At 35.8% G+C, this 27,114-nt stretch overlaps 1 protein-coding gene across 11 annotated transcripts in view; it reads right to left on the reverse strand.

Moving 5' to 3' along the window:
• The window catches only part of LOC124425507 (latrophilin Cirl-like), a 662,270-nt gene that overhangs the window by 618,573 nt on the left and 16,583 nt on the right, over positions 1-27,114 (reverse strand). For 6 of the 11 annotated variants that reach the window (XM_046965914.1, XM_046965924.1, XM_046965925.1 and 3 more), the window contains exons 3-4: positions 10,686-10,805; positions 1,675-1,794 (exon numbers count right to left, since the gene is read on the reverse strand). The exons of 2 other annotated variants lie outside the window; for them this stretch is intronic. The gene's annotated coding sequence lies outside the window, so the exon portion shown is untranslated. The remainder of the gene's footprint in view (positions 1-1,674; positions 1,795-10,685; positions 10,806-27,114) is intronic. 3 more of the 11 variants (XM_046965919.1, XM_046965913.1, XM_046965912.1) reach the window with 2 other exon arrangements.

Here is a 27,114-nt window from a genome sequence, read left to right on the forward strand (position 1 = left end):
AAGGTAAAATTAGAATGTTAAGATAAGCATTAACGCATTATCTATAACGATGTTGTAACAGCTGTAACGACTTTATCTTATTACAGATACACATGTATAAGTATAAGGCTAATATGATATCATAATAATAGAGGCTATTTATTTTAGTTCGACGTTTAATAAAAAAAAAAAAAAAAAAAAAAAATAGAACGATCCTAATGGACCACGTTACGGAGAAAGACGTGCTCGACGCTAATCCCCCTTATTTCTAAACCGTCAGGAGTCCAAATGTATCCCCGATAACCTACAATTGAATGGGATAAAGTCGCATGGTAGATAAAACCGAAAAGCCAATGTAAACTAAGCGCTCTATCGTCGGCGTATCCCCAAGCACAGGCGTCTCTTTAAGAGAGCGCAATATCGAATCCCGTTTCCGTTACACCATATCCTCTCTCTCTCTCTCTCTCTCTTTTTCTTTCTTCCTTTCTCTCTCTCTCTCTCTCTCTCTCTCTCTCTCTCTCTCTTTCTCGCGATAGAACCGATAGAAGCGAAGATTAAAGTGTAAAGCCGATTTCAGTCGGCAAAGCGAGAAAGATTTATCACGACGTCGAGGTTACGAATCATTGATAACGGCGCTCGATAAGCCGGTTCGAATACAACGAACGATACGATTCTATCGTAATGTTCCTCGGAGCGTTAAAAGCGCGAACGGAATTTCTAAAGCAAACGATTTTACGTGCCTCCAAGACACACGCTCCGTTCGTCCCGATCCGTCGTTTTCCGTGTCGAAATAATAAAATTACGAACGATCGATGTCTTTCTTCTTTCTCTTCCCCTTCCCACCTCATCCCATCTCTCTCTCTCTATCTCTCTCTCTCTTTATCTATCTATCTATATATATATATCTATCTATCTATCTATCTCTTATCGTTCCACTTCGATAATCGAATTAAAATCTATCCGATAGATGTTAACGCTCGAGAAATTATTCACTCATCTTGACGAATCAAGCGTGTCACGTTTCAAAATAGTTCCCGGACGAGTAGCATAGACATTGAAACGAAACTAATTTCTTGATTGCCAACCGATGGAATATCCGCTCGTTAACGCCGATTCTTGGATTTACCCGTTTCGCGGAATCTCGTTTAGACCATACAGTTAACGGATCCCGATACTATTCTGACGATATCTAATTTAGTTAGGTGCCAGAAATATCGCTTAATCTTCCATACAATTCGTTCTCTCTCTCTGCACTCAGCAAATATGATGCCATCTTGAATGATCAATGATCACGATCTTGAAAAATCAATGCAATATTTGATCGTTCAAAGGGAAGAAAAGAGGCGTGAAATGCGGTGATAAAAAATGGTTCGTTCGGAAGAAATAATGAGAAAAGAAAAAAAAAGAAAAAAAAAAAGAAATACGAAAAGAAAAGGAAAAAAAGAAAAGAGAAAAGAAAAAAGAAAAGAAAAGAAACATATCCCGTACGAAACTTCACGTACGATTAAAGAGTTTCGATTCTTTTTCGAAGTTGTGCCTTCGAACGCGACTATAAGCAAGTAAATCGAAAAGAATTCAAAGGAAGTTATTTCCCTCCGTAAAGGAGCGCAACCGTTGTTGGTTGCGCATTGGCGATTTATAACCAAGCGGTATTTTTCACAGAGATCGTAAAAAGGACGGAGAAGAGTTCGATACCTGATTAAGAAAACCCGAATGTCCTCTCCTCTTTCGTTTGTATGCAGGAGGACCGTGTCCTTCGCGATTTCGATGTATGACCGGGCATTGTTAGTGGTTCCGTTCACCATCGGCTTGTACCTGAAATCCGTGCAAAAGTATGATCTTTAAGTGCTACGTACGATCGTAAAATTGTCATTGAGCTGTTCGTAAACGTGGTATATATGTAACAATATCTTTTCTTCCTTAGCGAATGTTAAAAGCCGAAAACACGTAACTTTTGTTAAAAAGGTGCACCCATTTGTTTTCGCTCTTTTAAATATACAGATTCCTTTTAAATAATTTCTCTTTCTTTTTTTTAATTGTAATAGCAAATAATAAAAATCATTTATTCGTAGCTCATAGTAAGTAAAAATTAGAAAAATTTTTTAATTATATATAAATGTAAGAAGATCTACAAAAAGATCTTCGATACGTTACGTGAGAGAGGGTTCGCCGCTTTCACTAATTAGGGAATTTCATTTCCTCGAGCTACCGACTAAACTTCGGAGACAATAGTTAGCAAGAAGGGTCTCCGAGAGACCCCAAATACTCGCTTGCTGCACCTCTAAGCAGTTCTCGAGTCATCTAATAGATAAATTATATATAACTGGATGTAATAGATTGATTTTGAATATCAGAATTCCTTACCCTGTGAGAAACATTAAATATTAATCTTCTATAACTCAATTTTTTTCTTTTCATATCTAAAAAAAACAACACCGTGAAAACTAATTTACAATATAAATAATATTATAAAGAACAATATTATAGCATGGATATGAATGAAAATTTTACGGCGGAAAAATAAAAAAAAAATATTTATATACGAGCGTGTGACTTCAAAGTTACATAGGTTATAAAGATTAAATTTGCTACGATAATAATAATAATAAAAAAAAAAAAAAAAAAAAACAAACAAAGTAATAATGAAGCAAAAATGATGAGTAATATATATATATATATTACTATAAGTAATATTAGTATAAGTAATATATATATATATATATATATATATATAGAGAGAGAGAGAGAGAGAGAGAGAGAGAACATAAGCCAATCTTTCGAATAGTTTTCTAGCACATTCTGGCTCACACATATATTCTTCCTTTCTTTCTCTTTTAGTTGATCGCGTTTGTGCGCGTGAGCGCACATTGCGCACACACGTGGTGCGACGCTCGTTAAGCGCAGTGCGATCCCCCGAGATATCGGCCTGGCTTTAAATCAAGTCCCTCTACCTCTCAACTGCTGTGACTGACTTTGAGCCAAGTCCACGGCCCCGCGTATACGTAAAACAAAAGAATCGTTAACGTCCGCCGTGGCGGTGCGCGGAACCACGGCGCATTCAAATGAGCTATTGACCATTGCAAAAATGACAACAAGAAAGAGCGAACGAGCGAGAAAGCGATCCTGCTTTTGCTACCGAATAGCCTTCGCAACGAAGGGACGCGTCTGTCGCTCGAGAAACCGATCTGACGAGAAATGAGACCGGTTTGACGGTTAGGCAAAGCCGCGATGCCGATTCTCCGTATTTCAACAACTTTTCGCAAAGATTTCGGTTCGGATTGCAATCGATGAACGATGAACGTATTCACATGAGCTTTTCTTTTTCTTATTATTTTTATTTATCTTTCGATCTTTCTTTTTTCTTTTTTTTTTCTTTTTTTTTTGTTTTTTTTTTTTTTTTTTTTCTTTTTTTACCTTCAGTTTAAGTCAAATCGATTAATTATTTATTTACGTAATACGTTTAACGATGAGAGAACGTTTAATCAGATGAAAAGATCCATTTAATTTCGTTTAATTTTCTTTCAAAACTCTACAAAAATGTTATCGATATGATTATATAGTAATCCTAAGATGATACCTAATAATTGCATTACTTCGTTTCATTACGATTTTTCAAAATTACTTTTGATCCGTTTAGAATTCTAATAATTAAAATTAACGGACGACGCTCTACGGCGAAAGAGTATTTTAATTATACAAGCATTTTTTGTCGACCAAAGTTATATACGATTCTGTCGCATTCCATTAATTACTCCATGATTAAAACAAAAATGTTTTATGGAGCGTGCACGACTAATAAAGTATCATCGATTCTCTCGTATCATAATCGGAATAATAAAAATACTTTGCAAATCGTGAACAAATACGCAAGCTAAATCGCGAACGAAGATATAGAAATAGTTTTCACGTTGCTTTCGCCGAGAAAATTGCCAGAAGCGTTTTAAAAGTATTAAAGCTACATTAATTCTTTCAGCTATCGCATAAAAGCAACCAATTTAGCATTTGCGATTAACTAGATCATTATATGGATACAAATTTAGTTTGTTAACTAAACTTTGCGGCACGTTGAAAATATATATAAAAGATAGAAAACAAAGAAAATAATATCGGTGAGAAATACGAAGTAGTAGGTATATCTCGATATATCGTGTTAATACACACGACCCAAGTATAATAATTTATCGCGAAGTTATTCACCGGTAATTTCGGCAGCACGATCCACCGGGTTACTATCTCGCTTTCGTTTGTTCTCTTTCTCTTTCGAACGTCGACGTAATATTTTAATATAACTTGCAACGAGCTATCCACGTCTCCGAATCCGTACTCGGTCGTGCTCGAGGGTACATACCGCATATTCGGTAAAGTAATTACACTGTCGCTCAATCTTTCGGAAGTAGAGATAAGCTAATTTTATTTTTATTTCGAAAGGATTCCCTTAAAGGTGAACTTCGACTGCGAGAGACGAATGAACGGAACGAAACGAAACGAAACGAAACGAAACGAAACGAAACGAAACGAAACGAATGAATGGAGGAGTACGATAAAGTATCATTCAATAAAAATTAAAAAGCTGAAGGAACGTAATGAAGTCAATCGGATATAAAAATACCTGAGAATACCTACATACCTATGTCGTGGGATGAAATGAACAATGAAAGGAAAGTGGATTCATGGACGAAGAGTTGCCGTTTTAAGAATACCAATGGGTAAAAGCGAATTCCACGAGAATTTTTCGTACACGTAGAGCCTTTACGAGTGTACAGAACATAAAGTTCCACAAGTAGAAATCCCAACGGAGCAGAAAACATTATAAAAGGGTAAGGAAAATCTAACGGAGATCTGGCGAAGATCTAACGGATATCGATCCACGAGAAACCCACTTCTAACGAGCCGCGAGTTGTGGACGTATCGTGAAAGGACGAGTTCTTTCTCTCTCTCTTTCTCTCCCCCCCCCCTCTCTCTCTCTCTCTCTCTTTCTGTCTCTTTCTGATCCTCTCCTTGCCTCCCTCTTTTTCTCTCTAACTCTTTCGCTCTTTCTCTTTTAGAAAGTCAGAGTCGTTTGCGCTCGAACGAAGAATGCGTCGATACAACGGTAATTGGCAGGCCTAGCGAAGTAGATAGGTAACGTGATGGTCGAAAGGTCGCAGAGTGGATAGACAAAGTGTCTCGCGAGAGGTACGATGACATCGGCGAAGGAAGAAGATAGAGAAGATCGATAGATAGTCGATCGGCTAAATAGGCGGATAGGTGGATAGATTGGACGGCAGATCGGTAGATATCGGATTAGATGAACGGATAATGGATAGATAGATATACTTGGAAACATTTACTAGCTTCGAAGAAGAAGATATTTAGTTATTGAACTATATCGAGTTACCTAGGGATAGAATGGATCAAGTTCAAGACTAGAACTTTACTCGTAAATTCTAATCAATTCAATAGTTAACGATAAATAATGTATCAGAAAGAATTCGAAGATATAGCCTATCTTTAATCGAAATTTGATAATGAAGATTTTCTATAAATATTCAATCTATTCTCGACTTTAACATTTTATATCTTCTATTAAAAGACACAAGTGGACGTGTAACAAATCGATATCGTATATCGATATCGTACTATCGACGACTGCAAAGGGGGAGGAGGGGAAGGGAAAAAAGGATAAAAAAAAAAAAAAAAGAAGGGTCGGGAATGGCAAGGTCGAATTGGCCGATGTTCATCTCTATCCTAGAAGGCAGCAAGCACATATCTCCGAATATGATTAGCATATGCATGAAGCGGACCGGATCCCTTTCGGTAACATCGAACGAAGAAGTAACGTGCATGTGTGTGTCAGGCAGAACGTTTTCCAGCAATGTTGTCGTCATCGTCCAATCGGGTCACCCTTTCGACGACAGCAACCTCACTTCTACACCCTCCCATGTTGCATATTTTCAGAGCTGAAACGACGAAAGCCTCGTAAACAAACGCAATTCCCTCGTTACTTCGCACCGTACTTCGAAACTTCAATAATACCTTTTGCAGGTTTCTAAATTACCTCCTATTTAATTACATCTAGTTACGTAATTGGACCGCGTCGGACTAAACTCGACTAAGCATCAAATTAATAACCCTTAAAAATTCTTAATACTTCCGCTTGATACTAGAAAATAGGATCTTTATACACAGGTCGTTACTAGACCGAAACTTAGGAATACCCCGGGAGGAATACCAACCGGTTCCGGTGTTAACCGTTTCGTGCATGAAGTTACTTCCGGATGCGGCCTTTCCGTAAAAGTAAATCTAAATCGAGAGAGGTGAATACATTTTTTTAATGTAAAAAAAACTACATGGTGTTTGTTCGAAAAGAAATGAAGAAGAAGAAGAAGTTAATGCTTACCAACCGAAAATATAACATGTCGAAAGAGAATTATAACTGTTATTTCTTTTCCAAAAAAGAAAAAAGAAAAGAAAAATTTTTGATGGCATTTGGTAGTGTTTCGAAAGTAATGCGGCCATTAAAAAGTCTCGAAGAATCGTAGAGAAACATATAGCACGAGATGGTTATTCCACCACCCGAATACAGTGCACACGTTGCATACATTTCCACGATGCAACTTCGAAGATCGCGCGCGCTCGATAAAACTTTCAAGGGATCTCTCTCATTCTCTCTCTCTCTCTCTCTCTCTCTCTCTCTTCCTCACTCTCGATTGCATAATGCACCAAAGCGGTCGCTCCGCTGCAGTTACACAGACACCGAAGAGTTTCTCACGTTTCTCTCGTGGAATCCTATCGTCGAACGTCATTGAATCGCAATCCGTTTAATAAATTTCACCGGCTGCGACCAAAATCGACAGCCAATACTTCTTTGTCAAATTATATGCATTCCTATACCTATAACGAATTCCGTTCGTATTTTATCGATCGAGATCTATAAAAGAAAAAAAAAAAAGAAAAAAAAAAAAAAAAAAAAGAAAAAGGAGAAAAAAAAAGTTCGATAGTGAAGCGAAACGACGGATAAAAGAAATTTTCATGATTTTTATATAAATTCAAAGCTGAAAGTAATAAATGATTTAAGTGAAAATGAAAACAAACATACGTGTAGAATGAATCGTAATATTTTATCCCGCTTATTTGAAAGAACATATAATTTCAACTTTGATAATTATATATTTCTGAATTCACTATGAACACGATACGTACGTATTCGCTTAATCAATGATTTCATCATCCTTAAACGTTCAGAAAGATGTTTCAAATCAAATCGTTGAAGTATTCGGCAATAAGCAAGCACCGATTAAAAAATCGAAAGGTATACCGGCGTGGCAACGAAACTGCATTACTACGCTCTCGGCGTAGTACGGAGGGTTGCTCGTAATGGGAAACGATTGGCCTTTAATAGCCCACGTCTGATTGGAAACGATCGGGCCCCCTCCACGTTTCCTTCTCTTCTGACTACAGTAGAGACCACTACCCGAAACCAGCAGGCTAAACAGAAAGAAACGTCGTTAATGTAATGCGGCCCATACCGTGTGTTACCCAAAATGAGAATCCCTTTACCCCTCACTTACGAATTTAATTGCTTTCTATAATACAACTCTCCCACGTCGGAGAAATCGAAGAAATTTCGAGCGATTCAAATAATCGTAATAGTATCAACGTTTATCCAATAAAATTTCAAAACTTATAAAACTCGTTTTATTTATCATTTTGTTTTTAACCGAGTAACAATTTCGTCTAAAAGCGCAAACTTAACAAATGGACAAGTAAATTTATAGCGGCTATGTGATTCACCTTTCATGGCCGATTGGATACAAATTAGTTCGTACAAAACGATTGAGTCGAATAAAATCTTTTTTATTATTATTGTTTTTTTAGTTTTTTTAGTTTTTTCTCTTTTTTTTTCTTTTTTTTTCTTTTTTTTTTTTTTTTTTAGAGAAAGGAAAAGTCTCCTCGTTTTACGCTCGTGAAAATCACGAACTTTTCTCATCGACCGATGAATTGGTCACCTGGAAAGGTAATCTACGCTGTTGTGTAAAAGCACTGCCGATGCAAATGGAAAACTGATTGAAAAGTGGTAGCTTAACCGATATGATAGAATATCGATCGAAACGACGCGCAAAGATACCGTTTTGTTCCGACTACACGTGTAATTGTCTTTTTCCGAGATTGGCATACAATTTCCGGCCGAAAAAGCTGTTTCTCTTTCTCCCTTTCCTTTTTCTTCTCTCTCTCTCCCTCTCTCTCTCCCTCTGTATCTCTGTCTCTATCTTTACCTTTTATCTCATGGACGTGCATCCACGAACGTGCGCGAAGTCAAGGGAATGTATCTCGCAACGAACTCGCGAGGCGAAGCTTCCTGTTTCCGGTGTCGACTGCGACCTAAAAATTGTTGTACATGTTTCTACATATCTACGTACTCAGACGGTTTACTCGAAAGCATGGTTTCAGGAAAAATATGTATATGTTTATAATGGCGATCAGCTTACTTCCGTTATTATTCCCCCGAGAGAAAAGCAAAAGGAAATACTCCGCCACTGCGAGATACGAACTTACGTTTCTATTTAAATATGAATTCGCGAATTAAACGTTTAACCTTTCCACGTCCATTCCTCGTTTTACAAAGATCGTATCGAAGGTGTAATAGTAAATTCTGTCGAATTTCATTCTCTTAAAAGGATTTATGATGATCCTGAAATCGAAAGGACTCTATTATTGAAGGGTTGAGGAATTACATTTTGAGAACCACTGAAGTAGAGGGTTGAAAATAGTCGCCAGGGGCAAAGAAACCCTTCGGTCTCGATCTATCGAAGCGACCTATCGAAGGATAGATTTAGATTAGGTTCGAGACGAAGGATGACGAAATGAAAAAGGGAAAGAGTAAAAGAAAAAGAGAAAGAAAGAGAAAGAAAGAGAGAGAGAGAGAGAGAGAGAGAGAGAGAGGGAGAGGAAGAAAGAGAAAGAACAGAAACTTAAGAGAGTTGGCCTACGGCAACGAGGTGACATCGCGAAGTATTCGAGGAACGACGTACTCGTGGTAGCAAGTAATCCACGAATCGAAGCGTAGCAAGCGATGGAAGCTCTGAGATGCGACGATGAAGAAGACGAGAACTGTGACGACGTTGTGCGAGGAACTTTAACGAATTTGCGCTGCGGGAAACGGAAGAAGCTGCTCGCTCGCTTGTTCATGAAAGAGAGAGAAAGAGAGAGAGAGAAAGAGAGGGAGAGAGAGAGAGAGTCGCTCCAGCTTCGTGGCCCCTGACGGTGACATTGAGTAAGCGCGAGACTTTGGTATTGATTAGATGAGATTAGAAGGGGAGAGAAAAAGAAAGAGGAGAAGACCTCCCACGATTCATCTACCCTTTCCTTTCTTCCTTCCTTCGTTCCTTCCTTCCTTTTCGAGCGCTCTTTCGAGAGTTTACATCGACGTTCATTTATGTCGGGATCACGAAAGCACCAAATCCTATCCGCGAAGTTTAATTCCACTTCGTCTTCGTTCCTGGATCATCCGAGGAGGGATATTACGCGCTGAACGGATACGGAATTAAGGGCATATTAATTGCTGCTCCAAAAAGAGTATCGCCAGGCCTCACGAATGCGCCAAGAACAATGGTGAAATTACGTGACGAGAAGAGGAAAGACGAGGAACTACGGAGGGTTAAGGGTGATGGTGATGGCGATGGCGATGGTTGAGAAGTGAGGACTGAGAAGTGAGGAAAGAGGAAGAGAGGCGTTTCGAACAACGCGGAAGTCTCGCAAGCTCGTAAGCCTAACTTTCCTTTCGCTACCTTCAACGATGCTTCGACGAGTCTGAATGCCAAGTTTAGACGGGAAACTCCTAATGATTGCTCGTGCGAAACAACTTTACGAAATGCTCGACATAGGATAGAAACGAAAAGGAGGGAGAACTTATGGAGTCAAAGGGCTTACGATTCGAATTCCTGTCGGTAAGCATCGCGTGTCGTTGGAATCAAAATCGAAAACAAGTACGATGGTTTATATTCCTTCTATCGAAACGTCATGTTCAAGGGTTAAACTTAAAAATAAAAAAAATTGCATATTTAAGAGATAAAAGAAAAGTCCATTTAATATTTAGTAAACTAATTAAAGTTAGCATACATTCATGAGAGAATTCCTTTGGAATTTCTTCCTTGGTCGCATGTGCTCCTGTGAATTATTTACAAAGAGTATAAAGGCTCGTCAAAATGAACTTAAAATTTTCTATTAACACGGACAAACTCGTAATATTAAAAACGCATTAGCGCATTATTATTATTAAGAGCTACTAAAACCTTTGACGTTCTATTTACAAAAATATAAATCTTTTTCGCGTATTCACGATCTAATATCTTCTTCTCTAAATAAAAAGAGACACGAGATATGCAAGATATACAATTGCAAAAAGTTAATGAGTCGTAAAGGGGAGGGAGGAGAAGGGAGGGATGGTATATTTAAAACACACTTGTAGTTTATCCTCTTTTTCAACGCGTAACATAACGAGAAATAAAAGCTTACGACGTTAAAATTTACGATGTAAAGTTACGACGTAATAATTCGACTTCACCTAAATGATATAATTACTGTAATATGGTAATGCAAACTTATCGTCATCTTAAAATGATTTCACTATGTATTTCGATTTATATTCGACTAATCCTTATTAAGGGTAATATTTTTGATATTTTTTTATAATATTTTAAATTAAATAAAAGATATATTATACATACCAAATTTTTCCAATATATTGAATATCAACCCATTAGCTCGACAGTGATTACGTTGTATCATGCAAAATGTATAAACGTCGTAGGCAATATCGATTTTCAAATCTCATCATGCGGAAGTTCCTGCGTATAGAAAGAGAAAAAGATCGTTTCGTAAATTTATGAAGAATATCAAATATTCAAGATAAGAACGTTCAGGTTCGACACGTTCAGAGGAACTGCTTACACTTTCAAATATTACATTTGTATAGGACGATAGCTAACATCGATTTTGGTTCAGGGTCAAGCACGTGACTGCCTTTTGTTTTGTTTGTACGACCTTTAGATCATTCTTCATCTCACGGTTATAATATAATATAACATATAAATCTACAATACAATTTTTATTCTATTACATTACTCCTCTGTTTATTGACGAAACCGAACGTACACGCTTAGATTTGTTTACCTTTTCTAATATTCTCAAAAATATCAATCGAACTAATACAATCGATATTACGTAATGTAATTTTATATGTTAGTATTTATTTGAAATTTTTCAAGAGACATATATTTACTCTTACGTATGTACATTGAGACGTATATAGATAAAGAGCAATAAAAAAAAAAAAAAATACAAAGTTTAAATTATCAATGTGCTAATTTTCATAGATACTTTGAATATGATAAATTATAATCCAATTACAATTCAGAAGCATTATTAATACAGAATATATTTAAATATGTATATATAAGTGCACATATGCATAGATGTATGTTTGATGCGCCTATGCAAGACTCGTATATAATATATATATATATATACGCATATGTTATGTGTGATGTATGAATGGTTGCCACCCACCTCTTCAGTTTTAGTTCGGAGAGTCCGGTTTTTAGTACTAATCTCCGAGCTTCGATTTTATAAAAAAAAAAAAAGAAAAACAAAAAACAAAAAAAAACAACAACTGGATTGAATAATAATTTATTGAAAATTTTATTTCGATAACAACTCTCAAAAATTTAATAAATAATCAATTTAAAGCATAAATAGAGAAAGAGATAGTTCTCTTTTAAATAACTCTCAATATATTTTTGATAAATGAATTATTTATCGTCTTTACCACTCCATTTTTTGTAGCTTTTGTTTCTTCTATTTTTAATAATTAAACCAATATCTCAGAATTAGCATTGACCAAACGGTGACAATGATGTGTATAATATATACGTATGCATAAACGATATATATTGAATATAAATAAAAAAAAAAACTAAATACGAATGATTAAAATTAATAAAATATAAATTATTGAACCAAGGATTGTTAAAAAATAAATTGTAATTATTAGAAAAATTCAAAAGAATTTTGATACGGAATCGGACACGATCTAGAGAGTTGTCATCGCTAGCGAATACTACGCTAAAATGGGATAATAAGCAGCGAGCGATCCTATTTTGTTTCGTTTACGTGACCTTCCCTTGAAATAACACTTGACATAATACAGCATATATAATAGATAAACTTGCAAGTAAAATTGTCAATGATAATGGAATTTGTTTATATTAGAATATTAATCAATCCTATGTACGCCGTCATATAAACGTACATATGAGACATTATAATCTAGCTTGATTATATTAAAAAATAATAATTTCGACATATAATAATAAGATATAATAATTCATTCGTAATTGATTATAATAATTGTAATATTAATGCAATCATGCTAATACTAATATATAATACACACTAATATAGTATATAGATGTTTTGTTGAATATCTCATCTATGGAAATTATACGTTAATTTTCATCATATTATTCCCATGAGATAAATAAAATTAGTAACGTAAATGAGAAAATCAAGAGAGGAAAAAAAAAACAAACGAATTCTCGCTAAGAAGTTTAGCGTTTTGAACGCATAAACGTTGGGAAACGTTCGATCTCAGAAAAATACGCATATATCTGTGGAAATTCTGAAATTCCGATTGCCTACATTCGTACGTCATATTCTATTTGCAGCCGCTACCGACACCGTCGGTGACCGGAGTGTAATCGAAATTCAATCAGAAGGAATTTCAATATAGGCGCTGGAAAAACTGCTATACGTTTTCTCAAGAACGTTTCGAACGCGAGGCACTCCTGCTGCCTTCCGGCGATACGTATGTACTTATCTACATACATACGTACCTATCATACGAAAAGACGGATCACGAATTTGAGATTCACCGCTGGCGTTGCGAGTTTATATTATCACGGTCGCAAAATCATCGAATACGAACGTGCAAAGAAATAATGTAAATAAGATATAGAAAGAAATAGAATATTTGAATATCCAATATGATATTTTTTAAATAAAGAATAAATCAAATTCAGAAGTAAAACTATTTTGGTATAGTTATTAACTATATAATAATTATTTATGATAAAAATAATCTTATTGATCTGTCAAATCTGTGGAGAAAAAAAAATTGATTAAATCATTCTTCCATTGATTAAACATTCTAGTTTAATAAAAATAATCTTGCATTATAAATTTCATTAATACATATTAAAATTCTTTAATAAATAAGCGTATCCATATATTTATAACTTGGCCCATTTTTCTGTTTCTCCAGTTTTAATCTTTACCCCGATAGATCTCATTATGAAACGTTCGAGTAAGTTAAACGAACCTTCGAGCCAGCGCAGCTGTTCGCATAGTCCGACTGGTCTCTCCAAATTAAAGAAATGAATCGTAGGTTTTTTTTCGGTGAAGTCATTTCGTGCGACGGTGAATAACGTCCGACCGCGTGACGACGACGACGACGACGACGATGACGACGACTACGAGAAGAATAAATTTTTCTGAAATGTTCGCTAACACGCCAGGCGCAAAGACTTTTTATTAAAACGCAAAGCGAGCGAGCGAGCGAGCGAGCGAGTGTGAGCGTAAACTTTATAGAAAGAAAGAAAGAGAAAGAGAAAGAGAGTGAGGGAGAGTGTGGGAGAGAGAGTGAGTGTGAGAGAGAGAGAGAGAGACTGAAGACTTCGGAAGCCACGAGCTGCCTAAGAGCCGTATATGCAAATTTTATAGGTTAAATGGGCCGACCGACCGACCACGGAAATAATTATCTCAGTTACCCTGTATTCAGTACCTTAGTCATTCCCGCTGGTCGCAAACTCACGCCTTCTTGGCCCTCCGCATCGAGGCGCGCGCATAAAAGCACATACATATATACGTAAACGAATACACGTGCCGCACGGTTTGCACCTGCCTTACCTTTATAAATATCAACGTATAACACATTGCCTCAAACAAAATTGTTTCTTTCCATTTCATATAAGATCCAATCTTATAAAAAAAAATATCATATACTCCGTTGAATTAGTCGAATAAGAAGAAAATTCGCTTGCCAAACATATGATAAATATATTGTATGAGACTCTAACTATCGAGTGATTAAATATAGACAATAATAGACATTGTTAAATTCAAGAGTGAATTAGGACATCTATCCTTTTTATTTACAAGAGAGTTATACGTAAGGATGTTATTCATTTGATTTTTCATTGTAAAGAGACGAACACGTTTAAACGATTAGATTACGCTTCTGTCACGATCATGTCCCAATCACGTGCATTTGTTTACCATTCCTGACTCGACTCGTTAAACAAAAGCGTTAACCTTATTTTCGACAAAAGAAGGGAAGAGAAAGAGAGAAAAAGAGAGAGAGAGAGAGAGATTAGTAAGGAGAAAGTTTTTGAAAGTTATTAAATACTAAAAAACGAAGAAAAAATAAAAGAAAAATCATTATCTTCTTTTAATGAAAAAATAAAGAAAGTTCAACCCCTTCTACCCAATTGGCTCGTCCTTATTTTCCTTTTACTCCTCATCTTTTGAATGAAGTCCCATATCTTTGATGATTACACACGACGAAGTAGCTCGAAGAACGATCATTAAATACGTCGTAAATTCACTGCCAGTGCGTTTTATCGGACCCATGCCCAAATCCATTTTATTCGCTGGATTATTCGATTTAAGCGCCGAATAATTCGTTTTAGTCTAGACACACGATCGGCCCGCGATATCGAACGCGATGTAATTAAGCTCAGCCTTGTTACTGTCAAATTATCGTTAAAATGCAAGGATCCCGGAATGAAGCTTAAACGGGGTTCAATGATTCCCAACAGTATTCTCTTTGCCGTAAGAGAAAAGTGAACTCGTATTTGTTCTTTTATTGTTCAAAATACGTTAATTATGATCTGATGACATACTATTAATTAACGCTGCTTAAATGAAAGCTAGTTCATAACGAGCAAAGTTAATAAATCCGTACGTGGTAGGAGATTCTGGATCCTTCATTTCGCTACTTGGCTGGGAAGTAATTAAGCGTTCGATTATCTATTTCCTGCATCATAACCAGACGGATCCCTCGATGTTGCTTGCCATCCTGAGTAGTTCGTCCTCGACGTATATCTCATTCTCTATCTCTCTCTCTCTCTCTCTCTCTCTCTCTCTCTCTCTCTCTCTCTCTCTCTCTCTCTCTCACCGCCTACAATCGCCTTTATACAATGACGATATGCCAGCAGATGAACCGGAAATTGCTACGGAATCGAGGTTAGTCAGAACACACAGAAGCCGAATAGCTATGGTATTACGCACAAACGTAACACGTAGATCAACCGTATATGTGTGTACAAACTGATACACAGTGTAACGAACATGTTCAAAAGAGAAGGAGAGAGGGGGTAGGGAAGGAGGAAAATAGAGAGAGAGAGAGACTTGGGTGCGTTACAGAGGAGTACCTGCAGTAAATTAGAGGAGGCCCTTTCAAGTTTCCGAATACACCACCCACTACACCCCATCGTGCTTTCCTCCTTGGCGATCAAACGCACAAACGGCCTTCGTCGACGGGTACGCGCCACGCGTGAGTTTGATCGTCCTCATAGGCGGAACTCTCCCTCTTCTGCATTCGACGCTTCGAATGACGTTGGTGTCAATGTTTCCTTTCAATCGATAACGAAAAAGGAAATGTCTTGAACACCGTGTCACGTGATATTAAAAGAATCACATTGAGATCAAAGCCGACATTCTTTTATTCAGATTCATGTATTAAACTATTTTTAAAAGTCCTACAATCTCTTTCTTAAGAATGCATTACGATTTTGCTTAAAAGAAAATAAATCTTAAACGTCAAAAGAACGAAAACGAATATAAATTTTAAATGACATTAACATTTCAAAGAAATTATATTACCGAAAGTAAAAAAAAAAACGAATGGGATCGTTCGTAGTTTTAATTCCAACGAAAATATAATACGTAAAAATATACTGCAATGAGGATATCTTCGATGACACTGAAATGAAACAGAAGATGCATCCATGAAATATCAATCGAAATTATCCTATAAATTGTTCAATAGGATCGAGATATTTCAAACTTTCCGTTTCACGGTAACTCTTGACGTTCTTAATATTTTTTGCCAATGGTAAGAAACAAAAAGAAAGAAAGAAAAGAAAAAAAAAAGGAGAGAGGAGAAACAAAAAAAATCGAAATCGAACGTGCGAGGAATTTAACTTTATATCGCGAACGGTCGACCGCTCTCTTTTTTCATCCTCGGGCAAACCCGCAAACTTGTTCTTTAACTTGCGACGAACGAACGTGAGAAAGAATTTAAGCAGCGAATCTTCTTCCTCCACCGGCAAAGTCTAACTTTAATTCTACGGTTCTCTTCTCGGAGATAATTTACGGTGTAATCAAGTGAAACCTCGTAGAGGAGAGAATCGTTCGAACTATCGCCAGCGTTATATCGTCGCAAACGGAAAGTAAAGACCGAAAAGGTTTTTCGATCATAGCAGATCGTGATAAAAGTCAAACAATGCCGGTTTTTCATCATTATTCGGAAAACGGCATGGGGATATTGCATCGTTAGCTATACACGTATTGGCTGAATATTAATTTGTCAGTAGGTATAGATATTGACGAAAAATGAAAAGTAATCGGCACGAGAAAAATATGAGAATACAAATAATACACGATGCTGTGGCAACTCCATCGACCAAATTTATTGTTTTTCTATGAAAATACAAAATGGACAACAAAAGATAGAGAGAGAGAGAGAGAGAGAGAGAGAGAGAGAGAGAGAGAGAGAGAGAGAAAGGAGGGAGAAAAAACGGACAAGAGAAAAGTGGAGAGAAAAAAATCGAAACACAACGATACGTGAATGTAATTAAACATGTGAAATATACGTTTTTTCAAAAAATATGAAATGACGACGAAATTCTTTTGTCTCTCTTTTTGTGTGTACGCGCAAAAACACAGTTTCAAGCTTTTTGACGAGGCACATGAAGCACGTCCAGACAGTTATTGCGATTATTCAATTATACGTTACACTAGACGATAACAAAAATTGTTGGGGAACAATTTTATTTTCAAAATCGTAGCTCCCATTATAACTTAAATATATACTCGTAACGATAAACTTTGCGAACATTGGCACTGAACACTTTATTTTTCCTTTTTAAAAATACTGCTTCTCGATCAATTTCAATCAGTACTGCGTGCAGAAAAAAAGCAATCACAACGTATCTAACGAGAAATATTATCTACATAAATTGAAATTTCGTTCGTCCAAGCGGATAAAGATCTTCGATACTCACATCGCTTATCTCGCACGCTGCACACATTTTCGCTTTACACACCGGTGCATATAACCAACAACGTTGCGTGGTAATATATTATCCATATAATTAAACATATCAGATAGAGGCTCGCGTACATGGCAAGCAGACGGGAGATCCATATTAAACAATATCGTTGGAACGAGTTATATTGAATCAAGTCAAAATTACGTCCTGTAAATCGACGCATGCTTTTCGACACTGCCAGCTCGGCTTTGTAACTTTTCGAAATATGTATATGAAACGTTAATGAGAAATCTTTACGTCTAAACAAGGTTACGAAATAAATTGAAAGCTGAAAGTAACCACCAACATATGAAGGTCGGTATGGTCGATGCGTGACGTCACGATAAAATCGATATTTCACAGACATAAAGTAAATACTACAGTTATATTATTATACATAGCTAGAATAATTATGTAACGGCTAATAACTGTACCGTTCGTCTTGCCTAATTACAAGTTCTCTAATTAATCGTTTTACCAAGTAAACGACCAGAAGCCCTTTGGTACCCTTTAGATTTATAAGCGGGCAAGAAATTTAGTAAGTGCAACCTACTCGGTCTTCGTTATCGGTCTTTTTATCGGCGACTGTTGCTTTCGGTTGCGTGTCCGTCCAAGTCGAGTAGAAAGGGGGAAGCAAATGAGTGTAAACAAGAGAGAGAGAGAGAGAGAGAGAGAAGAATCTCGTCTAATAAGCAAACGCGTGCGCTTTCTCTTTCTTACTCTCCCTCCCTCCCATCTTCTTTCCTCACTCTCTCTCTCTCTCTCTCTCTCTCTCTCTCTCTCTCTCTCTCTCTCTCTCTCTCTCTCTCTCTCTGTCTGTCTTTGTATTTGTTTGTCCTCGATGTTGACAACTTGCTCGCTCTCTTTATAAACTTCCTGTTGTAGAGAATCGTTTCGCTTCTCTACTTGGTTTACTCTTTACGCTTGTTTCGTAAAATCGCGCTTTTATGCATCACGAGATATAAAAAGAAAAAGGCAAGAGAAAAAATACCTAAGATCGCCTGATCCGACAGCAGCAAATTCTATTGCATTGGACTGCAAACGGCTGATTTTGATCGAACGACTGATTGATTGATTGATATATTCTATTAGTCGTCTGAGAGTTATATATATATATATATATATAACTATATATATATCATGAGTCCCTTGTCTCGCATCACCGCATTTCACGCGCATCCCTTCACTGTCAATTCGGTGCCTTTGTTTTCACAATCTGCATCGCTCTTCGAGGGACACTCGTCCTTCATTTGCATCCCTACATTATTAGAAACGAATCAAGCTCGTCAAGATGTCTTCAAAAATTCTTTATTTTACCTTGTCTGTGTAAAAAGTGAAATGATTCGTTCAAGTCAATCAAATTCGTAATATATCAAAGCGTATATAATACTACTGAGATCGTATCTTTATATAATGTAAAAAAAAAAAAAAAAGATTTATTTTTACATTATGCAATATAATGTAGGTAACTCGAATTAAGTTGCAATTTAAATTGTCGTAAAATAGAGGAAATAAAAGTTAAACTTCGTGACTTAATATCATAAATTAAGAAAACAATCGAAATATCGAGTGAAAGGATATAACACTGGCGATTGAACGAACGACTATATAATCCTTACGAACACGAACAAGTCGGAACGGTTAACGAAACGATCGATCGTCGTTTATAGCGAATGTTCGTAAAGAGGCGGCACGAAAGAGAAAGGGTTTGCAAAATAATTACACGGCGCGAGATCAGACGGGCGTTAAGACGAGGGTGGAGAGAGGTAAAGAGGAAAGACGGTAGGTAGGAGGAGATGCGCTCGAAGGAGGGAACGAAGAAGGAAGCGAAGGAAAAGGAAGAGGTAGAAGCGGGAGGGGTAAGAGGGACCAACTGTGAAAGTCGTTCGGCAACAGGAGAATCTGTTTAAGCTTGTCAAAGCGGCGGAACTAGCAGGCGACGTCACTCCAAAGTACAAACTGCAACTCATTCGTTAATTTACGTTGTAGAAGTTATTGCGCGCCCCCAGGGAAACTGTCAATTTATGGCATGCGCTGCCTGTACCAGTCGTAACGAGAAATTCTCACATACATCAGAGTTATTAATGGATCAGTATGCCGGTGAAGAGCTATGGTAAAGAAAAAACCGGTACCGGCTAGCTCGATAATCTCTTTCTCTTTTTCTTTCTCTTTTTCTCTCTCCCTCTCTCTTTCTCTCTCTCTCTCTCTCTCTATCTATCTATCTTTCTCTTTCTCCCTTTCTTATTTTGTGTAACTTAAAATCATACGAATTCCATAATTGCTCCGTAACCTTGTAAGGAACTTGCGAAACGCTCAGCCATCTTTCTTAAAGCTTCTTCTCGAGATTCCTGTCTTTCTCCTTTTTCTTTCCCTTTCCCTTTTCCTTTCCCTTTCTCTTTGCTCTCAAGTGAGAAGGCTCGACTCTCGACTCCTCGTTGGAAATGCAAATTTTCTCAACGAAACTCGAAAGAGAATTTTTTCGACTCGTCCTCGTTAGCCTTTCTTCTTCTTCTTCTTCTTCTTCTTCTTCTTCTTCTTTTCTTCGTTGTAACAAATCTTAAAGGTTTTTCCTCGCGTATTCGTGTTCAAGATAAAATATTGAAATTCGTAAAAAAATATCTTTTATCAAACTATCTTAGATACCGCTGTCACGTGTTGTCTTTCGATGCCATTAAGGAAAATATATAAAAATGTATAATAGTGATTCAACATGGAACTTTCGTTAGAAATAACATCCCTCGTATGTAACTTGGTTAACGTGGAAACGATTACTTTGCGATTCCATGAACGAAGATAACAAGAAATAGATTAACGTTTGTTCTTGCTTCGATGGAAACGGAATGGCGGTGTTTCCGCGACTGTTAAGAAAGTTTGGGTATAAAGCAAGAAAAGAGAGAGAGAGAGAGAGAGAGAGAGAGAGAGAGAGAAAGATAGGATGATTGAGAGGATAAAGGGTTCGAAGAGAAATGGAATAGAAGAGACAGAAACATCGTGTGGCTCTTTCTCTTTGTCTAAATAAAAAAAGTAAAAAAAAGAAAAAAAAAAAAAAACAAGAAAAAAGAAAAAGAAAGAAGGAAAGTAAAGAAGAGAAAAAAGAAGAAGAAAGAAACAAAAACGGACAGAAATAATTCGAAATTCACGAGAAACGAAGAGAAAATCAAGTACTATCGTTGAAGTAAGAAAAAAGAGAAAGAAGATGAGGACAAGGAGAGCTTGGATAGTAGGACCAAGCTATAGGAAAGAGTATTGAGAGAGAGAGAGAGAGAGAGAGAGAGAAAGAGAGAAAGAAAAGAATTGAAGGAAAACGAGGAAAGAAATGCAAGAGTTCCTGAAAATAATTGCTCTGTGACTACTTCTTTCTACTACTACCATCAACGTCGTCCTCTTCTTCATCCTCGTTCTTGAAACGAACCTCCGAGGTACCGGTAATCGTATTTAAAATTGACAAATTTATCGCGCTCCGCTTCCTTTTCCCGCGAGCTCATCAAATCGTCTCTCTACGTATAATTCGTCCGGGAGAACGGCTTGGTTAACGACGAGCAATTTGCTCGTCGAGTGTTTAGCGGAACAATCGTTTGAAGAAAAGGTAATGAGGTCTGAAAGGAAACTCGCGCTTCGACAAGATATTGGTTCGATCGTCGGTTTCTACCCTCCATCTCCTTCGTCTCGCTCTTTATACACCGATCCCCTTAGTCGTTTGTGAACCGTATCGTAGATCGAAAGCCGATATAACAAGTCTTCAAGAAAGTAAATCGACGTAAATGTCGATAGCCTGACAACGAGCTAGATTTTTCGAAATTATTTCCTAACATACTTATTAGCATATTAATTATTAAATGAATTTTAATTAGCATTGATTTATGGATGTTACGTAATAAAAATGAATAACGGTATTATCAATTTGATATTACGAAATTAAAATAAATCTCTTTCTTATCGTGTAAGATCCAGAATCAAATATAACATGGATATATATATATATATATATATATATATATATATATATATATATATATCGATATATGTCCCTTCCTGGCGAAGAATAATCGACCCCACCGAAAAGAAAAACGCAACGTGCCGGTAATATCCTTGTCGTTTCTTTCTCGCGCTAAACTTCCGTCGACCCTGAGCGCTTGGTCGATTTAAGCGGAAGTAAAACGCGAGAGTTCGAGTAACACAGATGCGTTCGTACGGCTCAACGAGTTAAACCACAAACTCAATTGGACGTCAGAAAGAAACTCTGCAACAAATGGGCGAAGTCTGGTACGGACACAGCTCCAGCCTTAGTCATTTGACGCCTCATTTCTGTTACCACAAAAAGCGAGGTAACGACCGACGACCGTGTACGACCTACGACGTGTATCGGAGCTTCGACTTGGCCTTACGTATGGTACGCGTGCTTCGACTGGCGTGGGCGTTCGCGTGTATCAACCCGACTACCTCTAGGCTAAGAATAAAAAAGCCAAAAGAAAGAAAGAAAGAAACAATGAAGCGAGAGCTACGAAAAACTTACAACGAAGAGGAAGAAAGGAAGAAGGAAGGAAGGAAGAAAGAAAGAAAGAAAGAAAGACATAAAGCTAGACCTACTTGATTCACTCCTAAGTACTGTACTATTTAACTATTAGAAATAATTTGAATCTTAGATAGATTCATATATAAATGATCATTGAGAACTTAAATAATTTTTCTTTAAAAGAGAAAGATATTTCATAATAATATTTGCATTCGAATGAATCAATTTGATAAAAATAATTATTATGATAAAAACATTTCTAAACAACGTATTTCATTCGCAATAACACCGATTTAATCTTAACATAAAGCGTCTTATTCGTTCGAGAGAAAAGAAAAAAGAAAAAGAAAAGAAAAAAAAAAAAAGGAAAAAGAAGAAAGAAAATATTTCGAGAATATAATCATTTTTGTCAGTCTTATCTGTCAATATAATAGAAAAGGAAACATTTCTTTTTTTTCATATATTAAAGGTGGATTAAAGCTACGTATTGACGCGTAAACTTGATACGTTCACGTAAGTACTATAGAAACAATATCTCGACACACATAAAAATATTTTCTGGAAAAATAGATTTTTCACGTCGTGCATAGTAGTAGCTCGCTGTATGAATAAAACGGGATAAACCGATCGACGCCGCACCATCTCTCTCTCTCTCTCTCTCTCTCTCTCTCTCTCTCTCTCTCTCTTTTTCTCTCTCGTTCCTACACTTCACCATATGCACGTATTTGTCGTATTTTCGTCAACATTTTCACCATTCTTATACTTTCTTATTTCTCCGACAATCTTCAGAAACGTGTCAGTTAATATTCCTATACTATTTGATTACTTTTCGATTATTTATGACAATGTATTAATTCATAATAATTCGTATTAATTCATTAAGGGCAAAGAAAGAAATTAATAAAGAGAAGCAGCTATTGGAAAAATATTTAAACAAATATCTGACGCAGCTTGTCTATTGAGACTATGGGATCCCTTTGTTTTTGTTTTTATTGTTTCTGCACTTCTGTTTGTTTGTTCTACTTAACAGATTATCAGTCGTAATCAGATTGTAATACGGCGAACAAAAGTCCGTTCAATGACTCGAGTCAATAGAAGTTAAAAAAACATTCGTGCGTATCAACACGTGATAGATGCAAAGGACTCCAGCTATTGGCTAGCAAGCGACAATCAATTGTTGAATTCTGGAGTGAATTTACATGGTCATTGTTAGGGTTGCATTATGGTCAACGTTACAGTATCCAAAGATTGTGAATATGCTCCTACCCCAATCCAATCCCGTGCGTTTATTTACCTTTATTGATTCAATATCGAAGATACTATAGATCAAAGTCAAACGATAAGTCTCAGGTCTTATTTATTTTATTCATTTCGATACTATATTTTCTTTACAATTTAATAAAAATTCAATATTAAAAAAGAACAAACTGATGATTTCTTATTTGAAAAATATTTCGTTATACAGTCGTTATATTCGAAAAAAATTAAAAAGAAAAATGTAAAATGTATATACTGAACTATTTTTCAAATAAAATAAAAAAAATGTACGATCAAGATAAATCAAAATATTAATCTTATCAAATATATCGTACAAACTGTTTATTAATATATTCGTGGAACGTTTTAAGAAATTCCGAAAAAAAGTCAGAAAAAAAAGGCAGAAAAAAAATTAAACATAATTGTTACGAAAACATAGTTCATCATAATATAAGATGATTTGTAGTAAAATTTCTTTCTATTTCCAATCTTTTAACAATGATTGGAAATCCCGAAAATCTGACTAAAATCATTAAAATGAAGTTTTAAATTTCAAGTTTTGGATCGTTAGATTGAATACACAGATATTTGAAGCATTAAATGGTAGAGAGGAAAGATGCCAACAGTTTCTACTTGAGTTTATAATTCAGTCTAAAAGTGACTTTCGTTCGAGTAATACTTGCATCTCTTGCATGAGAAGAAGAAAACAATGCTTGCTTCAAATGTTCATAACTTTAGTCATTAAATCAATTTCAATTATACAAAATGGATGTTTTTCCTGAAAATAAATAGAATATTTATGCCAGTATGTCTAAGAAAGTTAACGTTATTGTCTAAGATAGTTAATGTTGTATAATTGCAAAATATTTTTATAAAAAATAAATGATAAAACTTTACGCATAAATATTAAAGATAAAGATTAAATTCTATAATATCACGTTTTATTCAGAATTCTAGTAAATTTTTTAGTTTATTAGTTTATATTTCTAGCTATTAATTTTCTATGCTTTTTCTCGAATACTATTGATAATACGAAATAATTTTTTCAAATACGCGTTGTATAGTTTTGAAGGATTTGTCTTTTATTATTAATTTCAATGAATTTTTATATAAAGAATAAATTTGATTTTTTTTTTTTTTTTTACATAAAGTTTCCTCACGAAAGAATTCCCGAGAAAAAAATACAAAAGATATTTTCTTACGATTATTAATTTCATTTGATCTGTACATTTTTAGTTTGAAAAAATTATCACAAAAATAATAAAAAAGTTTAACGCCAGAAACAGTTAATCTATTAATTTCGCCTATAGCAACAATGCATGTCATGAGTAAACCAGAAATAATCTATAAAAGTTGTATAGTTGATATTTACAATACGTTTGACGTAAATTCTAACAATTAAGATAATGATTGAAATAGTAATGATAGACATAATATGAATAATTAATTTAATTTATGCCAATACATAAAAATTATTGACTCCGATTCTAATTCATACCGATCAATTCTTTTATCATTTTTTATTATCCAACTATCTATTTTAATTATCAATTTGTATTTTCATTTTTCTTTTCATTTTATAATGTAATATTTTATACTCTCAAGAAATATTTCAAACATATTATTTTTGTAATATTAACTTTAGATTTATAATCAGCAACCTCGAAACCCTTAGTATATTAAGTTTCGAGCTAAAATTGAAAAACGCCTTCACATTCTGGCCTGATTTTTGTGATTTCCGACTGTACATCGTGTCGCGTAACATCTCGAACGATCGAAGAAGATACGAAAGAAACGCCCACCACTCGGCGATGTTAATAAGCGTAATTATCTCGGTGCGACCTTAATCTCGAAAGACGGCCGACGTTGAAGAAGAAGCATCTTCTTCGCCTCTTCTTGGATACGAAGAAGGCGGCATTTGGCAAGGCGCTCGAGATGTTTAAAAATGCAGATTGCAGCGTATGCGACGGTGACTAGGAGAGGCTATTGGAGTCAGCTGAATTCTAAGGAGTTCACTTATCTCGTCGGCCAGTTAATGCCATCATCGACGAAGTGATCCTTTTAACGCTTCTCGCATTACCCTTGACACATACTTCGACTAATAAAGTTGACCGGGCTATTAAGTGTTAATTGTCGAGTCGATCGAAACAAATTTTTAATTCTTACACATATGCTGCTATATTTTCAACGGCAAAATCAATCGTATGAAGAATTTCATTTGCTGGAAAAAAAAAAAAAATAAATAAATAAATTTCAATTGGCATTAATAAAGAAAAATATTCCTTTATCTTTATAAATTCTACGAAAAAAAAAAAATATTTAAATAATATCAAATACGTAATTTTGTAAGGATACATACAACATAAAACATTTAATTACGTAGATTTATATCAATTTTGTTAAGTTTCACGCTTCATTTTTCATAGAAGAAGATTAATTGATATTTCCATGGAAGTAAAGTCGAACCATCGGCATAGAAAGTTCCGGTTTCTCTTTGGAGAAAACCAGAGAAGCTCAAAAATGGAAACTTTATTACCATACTACCGATAAAAGAAAATTTTTTCATTTCTACGCATAACGGCTGCCTCATCCTGACCGAAAGAATCCCTGGGCTTTGGGGAAAGTCAACGTAGAATCCTCCAACAGAGAATTATAATCACGTTCAACGATGAAAGACAGAGACCGACGGAAACGTATTCGCAAGATTATTCGACCTTCGTCCCCTAAATCCATTATACGATACGGCGAAGCGAGGAAGAAGAAGTAGAAAATGTAAGATCTTCAATTTCCTTTCTCTCTATCTTTCTCTTCCTCTCTCTCTCTCTCTCTCTCTTTCTCTCTCTCTCTCTATTTTTAAAAATTGTTTTTTTGAATTCCAAATAAAATTACATTCAACGAATTACATAAGAATAGCTCTAATAAAATATCACGTGATATTATTACTAGTTCGTTATCTTTATATTCGGCTTATCTTAAAATTCGGCATATCTAAAAGCTAAGCTCATTACCTCATCAGTTTTATAATAATCCTAACAATGAGTCTAAACGTAATTCTTAATCAATTTTGATGAACGAGTTGTCAAATTTTTTTTTAAAGAAAGTTCAAACGACAAGATTCAAATATTTTCCGTCATAAACATCTCTCGTATTATTTCCATATTATCCCAGAATGGGATTCGGTTTTATCCATGGTCGCATTGAAGCAGCTACTTGCGGTAAATCGGCCTGAATACCACAGAACAACGTCACCTTTCAACCGATGCCGGCAAGAGCACCACTCCGTGAAGGAAAGAACTCGACGAATCGCGAGAGCTGGAATATATAAGAGTAGTGGTGCATCGTGCACAGGGTCGTACTCGTGATCCGTCCTCTCGCCATGGAACGAAACGTAGAAGGCGAGTCTCAACCGACTACTAATTAATCAAGTAAAAAAGTGATTTAATTAGCTCAAAGATACCATATCTAATTACCATGACCGCAGTACGGAGAAAGAGGAGAGACAGAGAGACAGAGAGACAGAGAGACAGAGAGAGAGAGAGAGAGAGAGAGAGAGGAGACAAGAAGGGTAGAGAGCACGCTTTGCTTGATTCGTTCTCATTGCGAAAGTGCCGTTGCCTTAACGATTTCATTCGAAGATGGTTCCCAGTAAATTCACCGACTCTTCCTCTCTTTTCATCTCTCTTTTTCTTCCTCTCTCTCTCTCTCTCTCTCTCTCTCTCTCCCTCCCCCCTTTCTCATGTACATGTATATCTGTCCGATGTTATTTAAAGTAAAAGACGAATATGCTCGTTTTATGCGTTTTATGTACATAAGCAAACATTGACTGAAAACAGCGTAAAGAGAGAAAAAAAAAAGAAAATGAAAGAAAATAAGAGAAAAAAAAAGAGAAAGAGAGAAAGAAGGAGAAAACTCGACGCGTGCTTTCGCATGTAATTTATTATGTGCATAATTAGGATAACGTATGACTCGACTGCTTTCCGCTCACAATTAACGAGAGAGTATCTGAAACGTTAT

The sequence above is a fragment of the Vespa crabro genome, chromosome 7 (assembly GCF_910589235.1).
Source record: "Vespa crabro chromosome 7, iyVesCrab1.2, whole genome shotgun sequence".
NCBI classification, from domain to species: domain Eukaryota; kingdom Metazoa; phylum Arthropoda; class Insecta; order Hymenoptera; family Vespidae; genus Vespa; species Vespa crabro.